Source organism: Lissotriton helveticus, chromosome 3_1 (genome assembly GCF_964261635.1).
Source record: "Lissotriton helveticus chromosome 3_1, aLisHel1.1, whole genome shotgun sequence".
Taxonomy (NCBI): domain Eukaryota; kingdom Metazoa; phylum Chordata; class Amphibia; order Caudata; family Salamandridae; genus Lissotriton; species Lissotriton helveticus.
The window spans coordinates 1,439,493,830-1,439,508,231 of record NC_136061.1 but is presented as its reverse complement, the minus strand read 5'-3'; positions in this window follow the sequence as shown (position 1 = coordinate 1,439,508,231).

Here is a 14,402-nt window from a genome sequence, read left to right as displayed (position 1 = left end):
CCCATGTGTATCTCCAGGAGTATAGAATACAAGTCTTCGTCCATGTCGTCAGCATGGTTCGCCTGACCCTGAGCAGCCCCCGCCTCGCCAAGCGGATCTGCTGTTCTTGTGTGGTGTTTACTCTCAAATGGGAGCTTAGGCTGCTTGGGGTCGGGTTTGCCCATGATCTCCAATTAGCACTGAGCCCAGGCACAATACAGAAGACTGGACCACAAGGGGGAGGGCCAAGTCAATAGTTCAGTGACAGTATGTCTGGACAATTCACCATAGGGAGCGTCAAGTCTCCGGGCGACACAACACTAGAAGTCAGCCAGCCTACACACCGATGAGGCCGTCAGGATCAGTCACAAGAGTACTCTGCACTCCTCCGCCCTCCAACAGCAATCAGTAGCGATCCTTTCCCATCATGCAGGCCCAGGATAATGGTTTTGCATCCACCGGGCGCCATCTGTGTATATCACCGCAATTCACAACTTGTACCCCGGCTTGGAGCAGGCCCCAAAGTCTGTATCTTAATGTCACTGTGACCGGGCAAATGACATTAGCTAGGGGTCAGTGAGGAGCACGCTGCGCCATTACCCTGGGAGATACAAAGCTGGAGGTCAGCCAGCTCCCCACACTAATTAGACTGAAAGAAGCAGCCAGAAGAATACGTACTTCAGCAGCGATCAGCAGGTAGTTTTCTCTAATATGTAGCCCCAATATGTTTGTTTTATATCCGTAGGGTGCCTTCTGCATACGTCTGCGCAAATCATGACTAGTGCCCCGGCTCGAAGCTGGCCCTATGACTGGATGGGAAAAGGACCCGGTCAACTCATGACACACAGGGGAGGGACACACTGAGGACACAGACGGCCCCAAAACAACCCCACAGCGCTATGTGCTAATAGGGAGTCAAGGAACCCTCCCTGTCCCCCCCTCGTCACTCTCTGCTCTGCACACACAGTATAATCCAAGATCCCCTCAGAAGAGGGATCCGAGTGAGCACAGGGCCCCCAGCTAGATCACAGAGCAACTCGCAGCGTGATGTCCAGGCCCTGTACAGCACAGAAGCTGCGGGAAGACCCCGACCGCACATCGGGCAGTGCCCAGCACCGGAGCGTCCCAACCTCCCCCTCACTTCTGTGATGTTTCTGGGCTCCTTCTGCTCCGAGGGGATGCCTGCCGCAGCAGCAGCTCCCCCCAGCCGTTTCACTCCTTGCCCGACGGCGCTCCGCAGTTCCCGGGCTGGGAGTTCTGCATCAGCTCAAAAGAAGTCACTCCTCTCGTTCACGGGGAAATGGCCCATCCGTCATCCACCTCCAATATCGCTGATCGTCCAACGCAGCTCATGCGCTGGAACCTTGCTCACAGGATGACAGCAGCTTAGATCTCTACCAGCCGCCCAGTAGTTACAGTAACTCTGGCTTACTCTGCAGCTCTGTTAGTGTGAGCGGCCATTTGCTCTCTGTGAACTCTGCCTTGATCTCGTCCGTAGTACAGCTGATTGGCGCGTTTTCAGGGGACAGGGACTGCATCCGCCAACCCCAGGCGCAGGCAGCAAGGAGCGCCCTCAATTTTGTGTGCTACCAGGAGGAATCAAGGATGGTATTTGCCGTGTGACTGTCCCTAGCCTACGGAGCACCCTTAGCAGGCAGCCATTGTCGCACCGTGCCGAAGCCACGCCCCCCGGAGTTGGACCTCTTTCTTCAGAGGTGACTCACCCACCATCTATTTTCCATTTTTGAGATTGTTAGCACTACATGTTGCACTTACACTCGTCAGAGTGATGTGATTGCACAGAGGAGTGACATGCACTCAGGAAATGTGTGTTGGAATTAATGTATTTGCACATGCTGTGCCTGTGGTCATTTTGTACTGTCACATGATTGCTAAGGACCGTGACAATGTGGCATGCTCATGTGAAGAAATTGTCAATGATGGTGCTCCTACGGGCTATTCCTGCTGCAGCTGCAGTGGGGTGTGGTCCACCTGACTCATCTTCCTCATCATCGCCCGGTGCATCTGGCACTTGTAGCCATTGGGCATTGTTGCGTACACATATGTTGTGCAACACACAACATGCAATGATCATCTTGCAAACAATGTCTAGGCTGTACAGGAGCCTTCCACCTGTGATGTCCATGCACCTGAAACATGACTTCAACATGCCAAATGTGCTTTCCATGATGACCCTGGTGTGTTTGTGGGCTGCATTGTACTGCCTCTGGGCCTGTGTGTTCGGGGTTCGGAGGAGTGTGATCATCCAAGGGGAAAGTGCAAATCCTTGGTCACCTGTGACAGTGCAGAGAGGCATGAGTCAATAGTTGGTTCTGCATGATGTGTTGGCAGGCTCACTGGCTCATTGGTGTGTGATATGTATGACTTAGTGATTCATGTTTGACATGTACTGCTTGTAGCCAATGAGCGGCATCAATGTGTATTACGTAGTCTCTCTGCTGCTCCTTCCTCCACCGAGCCTATGTACAAGTGTGCACAGCGCAGTTGCATTACTTGCCATTGTCATGCCTGCCTGCACATGTCCACAAGCCTGACAACGACACTGTGATGTTGTGCATTGAAGCTGGATGGCCACATGTGTTTCGGCCTATGGTAAGGATAGGGCGGACACAGATGTAGAGATCATGGCTGGCTGAACTCGCAATGCGGTTAAAGGAAGACCTTTGGCTTATGCTGTGGTAATAGTGCCACACACAACAGTTGGCATGAATGATCCCAGACCCCGAGCGGGCTTGCACTCCCTCATTTACCCTTTTGTTCGAGCCTGCATTCCGGGGGCATGCTACATTGCAACATTGTCCATTGCAGGACGGGTGGTGCCGATACTACAACAGAGAAACACACATTAGTTACTTCCTTGGCAAGGCCAAAACTTAACCACGCCCAGAGCCCCAGGTTGATTAATCATGCCTCTAAGCTAGACTGACATATGCCAGTCCACTCCGCTTAGGCTTACAGGGGCGTAAGACACAGCTACATGTCCCAGGTCTACCCCACTGCTTGAGGTGACACGGTTGCATCTGCTGTACACAGCACAATGTTATGTGGTAGAGCCCAGGGCCCTCATGCATACATAATGACCACATTGACACACTTAGATAGTTTGTGGAACTGGCTACGGGCACCTGTGCCTGGCCCCTTTTATTGCCAGGGTCACATGTCCAGTGACACCTGTGCAGGATGGGTGTGGGGTGAGTGTAAGCCAGCCCTCAGGGAGTGGTTGGTGCTGGCAACAACTACAACAGTGATCAGACAATCAGAATTTCAAAGTTCAAACAGAAAGGGTCCATGGCTTGAGCTGCACAGAGGTAGTGGCACTGGATGCAGTGTGGCCGGCGCACAGGCACACTGCAAAGGGACGGTGACTTACGGTGCACTGAGGTAGGGCCACAAGAGCTAAGCGGGTCCTCGTCGATGTCAAAGGTGAATGTAGCGGAGTGTTTCGGGGGACAGTGGAAGGTATCCTTCCAAGGCATGATGCAGAGAGCAGAACCAAGCAGAAACAGGCAATATGGAGATTATGAATGCTACAGACTCATTTTTAACACCAAGTCAGTATCAGCTACATGATGATGAAGACAACCCCCAGGCCATATACTCAGATGCCACCATAGTTCTACCAGAGAGTGTCCATGAATTTTGGGGCACAGAGTTAGTGGCACCAGAGCTGAAAGGGGATGCAGTCTGCTATGAGGCCTGTACAATGACATAAACTCTTCCATAAAGACATCAAAGCTCAGTTCCAAATGTGTGACCTACTTGACCGCAGTGTAGGCCAGAGGAGCGGTCAGCAGGGGCACACAGCCATGTGTCATTGTCTTGTGATGCACAGAGTTAGTGGCACCAGAGCAGTTGTTGGTAGTGTTCGCTCACCTCCATAAAGATGATCCTTTTTTTCTCCTCACTGAACTACATGTTCCTCTTACTCCTCTCCTTGTGTACAGTTATATGAACTCTTTACTTTAATTGCACCACTGGTAGACCACTTCACCGCATTTGAACATACTCTCGAAAGCTTGAAGTGGGGGTCATCGAGAGGGTTAAACCCAACCCACGAGGGGGAGACTTTGCTAACATCCTAAACGTCCGAGAAAGTAGATGGATACTTCTTTTGGACACTGTGACAAGGGGACTTAACGAATCAGAGGAAATAGGTAGACAGGTAGCTGTACTCATTAACACCTTGGCCTGTCCACCGTATTTACCTTGCTCTTACTACCCCCTTTTAGCCTCAGACCGTGGTGGCTCACTGGCCAGGTCGGGGTTAACACTGATAGGCCACCTTCTGATGATATAATTTTGAGTTACTGATGCTGCACCACATTACATCAACACACAATACACCACTAGGCTTTTCATTGTTCACACACTACTTTATTCATAGCCTTGAACAAGTGTGAGAACATGTTATGCATGGAGCATTGCATCCCTGTGGTTAGTAGTCACCTCGCACTGCATTGAGCACAGTGACGGAGGTTAATGCCATCCTGTATTGCTGCTACTCAATTGCTTTGGATTTTATTATTTCAATCGTTAATGTCACTATAATATGCACTGCACACAATGAATCACCTATATTCAAGGTATATGTAGCATTCTAAATATTGTCCATATTGGATCACTTTATGTCAGCATTGTATTGGCCAATTGTTAAACATTGTACATATTGTGAGTGAATTTTTTATGAAATTTATATGTGGTGTATTGTACCTTCTAGATTGTCTTAATAAGGATTATGTTGCCACTACCCCTCACTAGGCACCGCGGTTAGCCTGATGTGGGTCACAACGCTTACATGGAAGTCTGCCTTCCATTTCTACTCTCCACGCGCAAGGCGGGAGAATCACCCCAGTGCGTATAACTAGAGACGCGCTGGTAGTACGCGGTCTCGTTTACCGAGTGCTGACATCGGCTGCTATCAGGTGAGCAGGCGCCCTGTACCCTCCCATATTAATTAGAATAAGGTTACGCAGTACTGCTGCACGTGTTGTAGACGGGTTGCCCAATTATCCAGATTAGATCAGCTTGACTAATGGCGGATCTCCGTATGTGGTGACCCCGTGTTTGCCTGCCTATTACGATGTGAATGGCATTTTGATTGGGACTGCACGCCCTAGCCTTTATTTGGTGACCACGCTTAGGCACGCCTATCGTTTCGGCAGTAGTGCCTTTTATCCCAAATTCGTACTATCAGTTTAAACGAGTACCGATCCAGATATAGGGGCCATGGTCACATTAAGGATATACCATCTCTGCCCTTTTTCACATAGATCAGACAGGGGGGGTTTCAAATCCAGGCACTGGATAGTATACAGCATTAAATAGACATTTAGGTTGTTGGTGATACTGAGGGGAGACTTACTCACAGAGATCCTTTCCTCCCACAGAACCTGTACAATTGAGTTGTTTAACGGACTGACCCTGGGGCATCGATGGAATTAAGATTGTGCCAATGATACGGCTATACTTCCCGCAATGGTTCCCGTGCGGGTAAGCGTCATTATGAAGTTATAGAGTTGGTTATAGGATGTGCTAGCTTGAATGTTGGACTGATAGTTACTCTCTCCCTACTAGATGAGGTGTTAATACCACTTGCTGGTTGCCTCCCATTTCCCGTCCTGAAGAAGACTTGCAGGCAAAGGCCCAACTGTCCCATATTTCACAAGTCGATTCGAAACGTTGACGTACATATACCCATGTACCTGGACCCACCCAGCCCTTACCTAATATGTGCCACTGATTATTACAATCTGTGATTGTAAAAATAATTAAATAGACCATGTAAAATACTGTTGGATCAGGACAATAAGACTGATACCCTTGATCAATTCCTCATTGACCTTTTCTATTTCGCCTCCAATTTCACCTTGGGAATACCTCCCCACTCACTTAATTTTCGAGCACTATTTTCCTGCACGTTCCCCTTGGAGCAACCTTTCCAAAACATCCAGTGATAAAATTCTAAGAATGAAAATAAATTCCTTTTGTTTCATAGAAAGTGAAGTCTGCACATCCATCTTTCTATATATGTTATATAATAAGCTTTATCATTGGTGTCCACAAAAAGCGTGAATTTACTTTAGCTCAAAACTAGGAAATTTTAATTAATTTTACTCCGGAAAGTGATTGGTTTGAGGACCACTATTTTTCTATATTGAACGTTACCCAGGTCCACAGCCATGTTCGGGTCACCCTATACTTGAAAATTTTCAGTCCCTATGATTACGACTGGCCTCTAAATAAACATGTGGAATATATCAGACACATCAAAATGAGTAGTGTATTAACATTTTAGACCTTCCTTTGTTCGTATTAGATTGACAGAAAATAGAAATCTACTAAACCTAAAAAAAACATTCTGTGTGGTGTTGCATTTTAGAATTCTAATCGCATCGGAGCATGATCTAGTTTTCAAGTTACGACATAATGGTTTGATCCATTTGCACCTGTGAATACCATATGCTTGGCAAAAAAAGGGTATGTCGCAGTCATTTTCTGCAGTGTTAAAATCACATAGAAAACAACTGTCCCCACTTAAACTGTGTTAGCCCGAACATACAAGATGCCATACCTACGTTTCATGTACAGGAATTTTGCAAGCTGGGGCTGAGCTTCATCCAAATAAGATTCATATAACGGAAAATGTTTTATTGAAATAAACTGGTGCGTCAGCCTGCTATTTGCGGATCTTTGGACAACGCTGTTTGCATATACACCTAGAAAGTACTTTTCAGTGTCCTTTTCACAGATGGGATCATCGAAGAAGGCATTTCCCAATGATGTATCAACCTCAATTTGCAAAGCATGTACGTACATGCTTAATCCATGGTAAGGATACCGATTGATCTTACTCTTAAATCTCCTCGAGCCCTTCTCTATACCTAATTAGTCCTGGAGTGGTTAATAAGCGCACCCAGAATAGCAACGGTCTTACAATTACTTGATGATCTAGGTGCTTCATATCTAGATCAAAAAGAATGGGAATCATTGGTTTCCTTGCAGGGAGGCATAGTAGGATTCTAAGGAACCTATTTTCCTCCCCCGCAAAGGTGTTCTTACACAAGACCCCCCACAGTACAGCTCCATATAGGGCGGCAGACTTGGCCCTATATTTATAAACTTCTAGAGTAAGAGAGACAGCTTTAGTAATGCTGCTCTTGTGTTTCTTCAGTATTGGGGCTGCATTTTGGATCAGGATTGACCTAATGTTTTGCAGGTGGGAGAACCATGTCAATTTTGTTTCCAGTGTAATTCCTAAGTAGCTAAAATACGAAACACAAGAGTCATGGCTACATCCTAATGGGTATTTGGGGGCGTAATTTATAAATATTAAGAAAAGGGTGGGTGCCAGCACGCAACCCTGCCTGACACCCTTCTTTATAGGAATTGCATCTATCAATTCTCCCCTTGGTCCCCACCTAACTTTTGCAAAGTTATCTTCGTGAAGTCTCATTATTTGAGTGAGTAAATCTTTGGGTACACCTTGTGTTTTTAGGGCTTTCCAAAAGAAGTTTCGGGGAATCAGATCAAAGCCTGCCTTCAGATCAATAAAGGCTATATATAGATGGCCTTTCTGAAGAACTGTATATTTCCAGCCCAAACAGAGCAATCTAAAAACCTGGTCTACTGTGCTAGACCTAGCTCTGAAACCAGCCTGGTATTGCATTAAAATGCTATTACTATTTATCCAGTCATTTAGGTTGGTTAGAAGCTGTCTTGCATATATAGAGTTCAAGTAAACTTTATTCGGTTTCACAGAGGAGAACCATAAAAGTTACAAACATACAATTACATAAAAAACGTAATTCAGTTAAGGTACAGGTTAAAAATAAAATAACTTACACAGCCTCCAATGTGATCTATAATCACGAAGTGCAATGTGCCATAAAAAAATCACTCCTTTGTGGATTTAACCTTATAATGTAGTCTGAGCCTTCACAACTTAATAAAATCCCAATAATGCATATGCTAACTATACATCCAAACAAGCCCTGGTTTTCCAGTGGATTTTAGATATCCCACAATGAAGGGTAAACAGTCCTCTTTCAGCAACTGCAAGTACAAAAGGGTGGGGCGAGCCTGAGTAAAATAAATCTTCTTTAAAATTGGAATCAGAAAGTGCCTTCGAGGGATTACATAAAACTTACATATAAACATAAAATGCAGCAAATCCTGTGGAGACTGACCGTCGCACCCACAGGGTGCTAGCACATGACCTCTACGGCATCCCTTGGGTCTTGGGTCCAACCCTCAGACATGGCAGAGACATTCTCTCCTTTCTAGACTACATTGTTCCCAGGCATCCCAGCATCGTCTCTCTTACCCCTGCCTTGCAACAGCCTGCCCACTCACATGTACAGTCTTCTCAGAGCAGTTGTTAAATGTGAGTTAAATTCCCCATGGAAAAGGGACTACCATGAAGAATTCAGCCCAGCAAAATTGATTCAACACATAAATTTATAATTGCACAACACTGGCAATGCGTTAGTACATGGTACTAGTTTTCAAGAGTGCAGATTTACCCGCGGACCTATATCATGCAACTTGGAATCAAGGCCATTGTGAAGAAAAAAATCATGATTTTTCCATAACTGTTTCTAAGTTTTCCTGGAGAGGGTGATCTTGTAAAGCCCATGTCGAAATGCTATTTTAATATACATTTTAGCAAACATCTGGAAACTGTGCTCCATAATGCACCCAGAGGCACTATTTAAAAAAAATCATTGATAGAAGAGGGAACCCCATGATCCATAATCCTTCTAAATGTAGTTAGGCACACTTATTTCATGCAAATAATATTAACGCCTCATCATTTTCAAATTTCGCAACATACTTGGAGCAAGATCCACAGTGCTCAATATGATACTCCATCATCTCAGGACAGTGTCTGACGGACTACATATTGGTGGTTCCACCTGCCCAATTACAATGCGACCGCCATGCAGGCGGTAAGAAAACTGCTCTTTTGCATTGTGGCTTGTGCTGTGGCCCTAGGACATGGCCGCATCAGAAGCCACATTGCAAAAAGCAGTTTACAAACATCCATGCACCAGGCACCACATATACCATCTGTTGCCTACCACAGGTGCATTGATGTTTAGAGGGCATCACATGTGCCTCCTTGGGCCAATAGCGGAGGAAAACAGGTGACGGTGCCTTGTTTGGGTCCCCCACAGTCCCTTTCTGACAGCCTTCCCATAGGGGTCAGACTGCCATGGAAAGGCTCTCAGAAAGGGACACCCTAATCCCTATGGTAACCTGCGCAGGCACCGCTCCTATTATGGGAATAGGATCCGACAGAGGAGCTCCTTCAGCCTGCCAGGTATGTCAGTTGGTCCCTCAGAACGATGTGGTTTGAGCAACTGCATCATTATGGGGCAGTTGGACTGCTTTACTGGATGTTGGTCAGTCTGCAATTGACGGCCTGCCGGTGTCGGTCCAACCAACATCCTAATGAGGCCCTATATCTCCTACATTTTAAAAGTCCCCACGGACCATAACACGGTGTTTGGGCAAAATATTGAGTTTTAAATATTGTGAGACCAGAATATCTTTGACAGGAATTTTGCAGGCATGAATATTGTTTTTAGTATTATTTTTAATATTGCTGTTAAAAATATCTCACTTAAAATAGTGTGATATATATTTTTTTCTAAATTTTTATATCAGAAGTGTTATTTATTTTTAAATTGTTATTTAAAATATTAAATATTCGTTCTTATTTAGTTTCATTTAGTATAATTTATATGCTTTATCATTTATTGTAATAAAACGAAAGTACAGAATTTTCTGGTTGCTTTTGAAATGTTGATTTTATTTTTAATCAAGTTGTTTTAGCAGCTGGATGTGGGTATATATAATATACAATATATATATTCACTGTAAAAACCATAGGTTTCAAGCAGGTCATAATTAGGAATTATCATTTAAAATACCTTAGAAATTCATTGAAAAAACCATAAGTTTCAGGGGTGTTATAGTTAGCTGGACATTTCACTCATACAAAACCATTGACATTTCTCCGTTATAGTTAGTTGTACTAACTGTAACTCTCCCGCCCTCAATCCACTGGTGATGATGTCACATATTACATCATTCATGCCATGATAAGTGACATCACTGATGACATCACTGATGACATCTCAAATAACATCACTGATGACATCACTGGTGACATCCTCCAGTGAATGTGGTTTGGTTTGTTATTTAAATATATAATATATATATAGTAATGTGCATTTAAGAATCAGTGAATATATACCTATCTTGAGGGAGGATTTAGTAGCAGTGTGATTGAATGTTTACTTAACTAATTTATAGTGTCTCACTAAATATATTGGATAGTGAATAAACTGTTTGAATATCTGTATTATTTTGTCAGTTGTCGTGTAAACTGCTGCACCAGTTGGTTACTACCTACGTGAAATTCTATATTAGTTATTAGTTAGTTAACTGATTACTTGTATGGGAGAGTGAATGTGTGTGTGGTTCGGTGGGGGATCTGTGACTGCCCAAAGATATGTGAAAAGTTAATTCAGTACGTATATGAGGTTAAGGCTACGTGTTATAATAGTTGTTTGGGTGAGTGAATATCTTTATGGGTGTGGTGATGAGCAAATATATTTCTCAATGGTACATGTCCAACAAAGTAGAAAAAATAAAAGGCAGTGTATGTGACAGTTGTATATAAATAAGTATACATAAAACTCATTAATTGCATGAGTGACTGTATAGATAACTGTATACTTATAATAGTGATTTCATAAAACACTAAGTATGAGTTACTATCTATATGAATAAATGGAGTGCTATTTGTATGTGTGTTGCTGAGTAACTGTAAATATGATACATTGTTTGCAAAAGTGAGTTGGATGACTGCATAACTGTATAGGATGTGTGCTGGTGTGTAATGTCAATATAGGTGTATAAGTATATTTGATAGTGTTCTATCGATCATTGACAACATGTATGAGTGAATCTATAGGTAATTAATTAGATGTGTGTGTGTGTAGATCTAGGAATCAGTGATTGGGTTTTTAGATACTTCTATTGCTGTGTAAATGGATTCAAATATGGTACTCTGTATTTTACAGTGAGTGATGAAAGGTAATACTATTGTATGATGAGGTGTATCTGATTGTCATGTGGATGATGTCATCAGTGATGTCATTTGAGATGTCATCAGTGATGTCATCAGTGATGTCACTGACCATGTCATGAATGATGTAATATGTGACATCATCACCAGTGGATTGAGGGCGCGAGAGTTACAGTTAGTACAACTAACTATAACAGAGGAATTTCAATGTTTTTGTATGAGTGAAATGTCCAGCTAACTATAACACCCCTGAAACCTATGGTTTTTTTCAATGAATTTCTAAGGTTTTTTAAATGATGATTCCTAATTATAATGTTCATTAAGCATATCTGTTTTTTTCTATCTTTTTCAATTATCATCCCGTTCTCAACGTAGTACAAACTGCAATTATTACCACTCTTCAACTTATTCCTTCCTCCAGGAAAATCGCTAAAAACCAGAACCACAACTAATGTTAATAATATACAAACTAGGCGTTCCCGTAGAAAAAAACAACAAAAACAACACTTCCTATACTTTCAACAACAAACCAAATCTACAATGCTACCTAAAAAAACAGGCGATAGTTCCATTTACCACTAACAAATTAATAGCAGCATTTAACTAGTGTAAGGTCGTTGACTATATACTCTGTGAATTACATCCAACTCACACCCATATCTAAAGAAAAATATGTAATAGAGGTACTAATTATGCACTTCCAACACCCAACAAAATCACAACACTTAGTGCCACCACCACAAGAACCCCCCCTCCTGAATGCTCCCTCTCTAGTACCTCAGAGGCAGCGCAAAACAGGACAACGGACCTTCTGAAAATAATATATCCCCTCAACAGCACACTAGCTCAATGTTCAGAGATGTAGCAATCAACTATGTATAAGGGAAGGAACTCACACACCAACAATAATGTACACACTGCTAATACTACCGGTGATATGCTGTATACAACTCACTATACAAACCAAAAACTTTTCCGTGTGTACATATACTATTGATACGTGTAGTGTACTGCACAGTGGATGCAACCATATTATCTCAGACTCTGGGGAATATCTCGGTCATGCAGCTGTGTTGTCTCCCCCCCCCTGAAGCAGAAGCGGAGTGGGCTGATCCAACGTATGCAACTCCAGCGTGAGTGTATAAATAATTATCCTACACCTTGGGCGTGGTTCACTTCTGCAAAGAGAAAAGACTCTGCCACAGAGAAGGTCCTCACCCTGCCACGTGTCTATCACCATGAGCATGTGCCTCTTACAGGCCCATTGAGAACTCAGCGCCACAGCACCGCAGACTTATGTCTCTATCGACTACTGCCTTCGGTCTACACTGCGAACAGCAGGGTTCACAACTTGAATTCAGCTTTGGATCTACACTACGGACAGCATTGAAGTTAGTCTTGATTTATGTAAGGCAGAGACAATTCTACTGTATGTCCTCAGACTTTGTTAAAATAAGTGACAAAAATTAATCGTCGATATCTGTGCTGACTACTGCCTTCGATCTACAGTGCGGTCAGTAACGTTTCTAACTTGATACTAGTTGCGCATCAGCCCTACAGACTATATTGAATTCAGTCTCGATTTATTTAAGGCAGAGAGAATCGTACTATGTCCTCAGAAGTATGGACATTAGAAAATTCAGCCTTGATTTATTTATGTATTTAATGCAGAGACAATTGTACTATATGTCTTTAGATTTTGTTAAAATAAGTGACAAAACATTCCTTCGATGTCTGTGTTTACTACTGCCTTCGATCTACACTGCGGACAGCAGGGTTAACAACTTGAATATAGCTTTCCATCTACACTATGGATAACATTCAAGTTAGCCTTGATTTATGTAAGGCAGAGACAATTTTGTTAAAGGATGCCACAAAAAACATTCCTCAATAGCTATACTGACTACTGCCTTCAAATGTACACTGCGATCAACAGAGCTTCCCACTTGATACCAATGGTGCATCAGCACTACAGACAACATTGAATTCTGTCTGGATTTATTTAGGGCAAGGACATTTGTACAGTGTCCTCAGATTTTGTTAAAGCATTCCTCGATGTCTGTTCCAACTACTGCCTTCGATCTACACTGCGGACAGCAGGGTTCACAACTTGAATTCAGCTTTGCATGTACACTATGGACAGTAGGGAATTCAACCTTGATTTATTTAATGCAGAGACAATTGTACTGTATGTGTTCTGATTTTGTTCAAATAAGTGACAAAAATCATTTGTCGATATCTCTGCTAACTACTGCCTTCGATCTACAGTGCGGACAGCAGAGTTTACAACTTGAATTCACCTTTGAATCTATACTACGAACAGCATGAAATTTAGCCTTCATTTTTTTAAGGTAGAGATAATTGTACTTTATGTCCTCAGATTTTGTTAAAAGATACGACAAAAATAATTTCTTGATGCCAGTGATGTCTACTGCCTTCGATCTACATTGTGAGGGCTCATGATTCAGGTAGAATGGCGATTGTACATGACGCATTCCAGTAGACAAGAGGCATTATACCACTGCAACCCCCTCAAACCACAAATCATTGCAGGGTGCGCACACGCTGAGCTCTTTCAGTACCACTAACTCGCTGCATCACAAGTCATCTCCCCGTAGCCTTATTAAGGCAGAATTCACTAGGCAAAAAACATTGCTCCCAGTGCATCCTCCCTGCACTAGGCATTATTGCAGGATATGTACAAGCTCAGCGCCAAAGATACTACTAACTCAGTGCACCCTAAATCATCGCAAAGAAGAGTGAACAGGTTTATGTCACAGTGAGACATAATGTCCCTTTTCAATGGAATTCATGCAGAATGCAATCGACAAAACACATTGCTCCAATTACTGTGCCCCCCGACCATGTATCATCGAAGGATACTTACACGCTAAGCGCCAAAGGTACTAGTAACTCAGTGCACGAAAAATCATTGTCACATTGCGTTACTAAGACTGAATTCACAAGACAAAAAACATTACTAGCAGTACAGCCTACTCGGATCACGCATCATTGCAGGCTCCACAGAACCTTGTTGTTTCAGGTACCACTAACTCAGTGCAAACCAAACTAAGTATAACACCTATCAAATCTATAAAATATCCCTTTAGTATGCTTCCTTCAAAAATGTATTTTATATCACTTATAGAATTAGTTGAATAATAAAATTGACGCTGCAAGTGCAAAAACACATTTAGGGTCCGATTCCAATTCGGTAAAATCCCTTAAAAAAAGCCGTACAGAGCATATTTCCCGTACGAATCGTACCCTTAAACATACGACTTAAAAATCCGTACGAATCGCA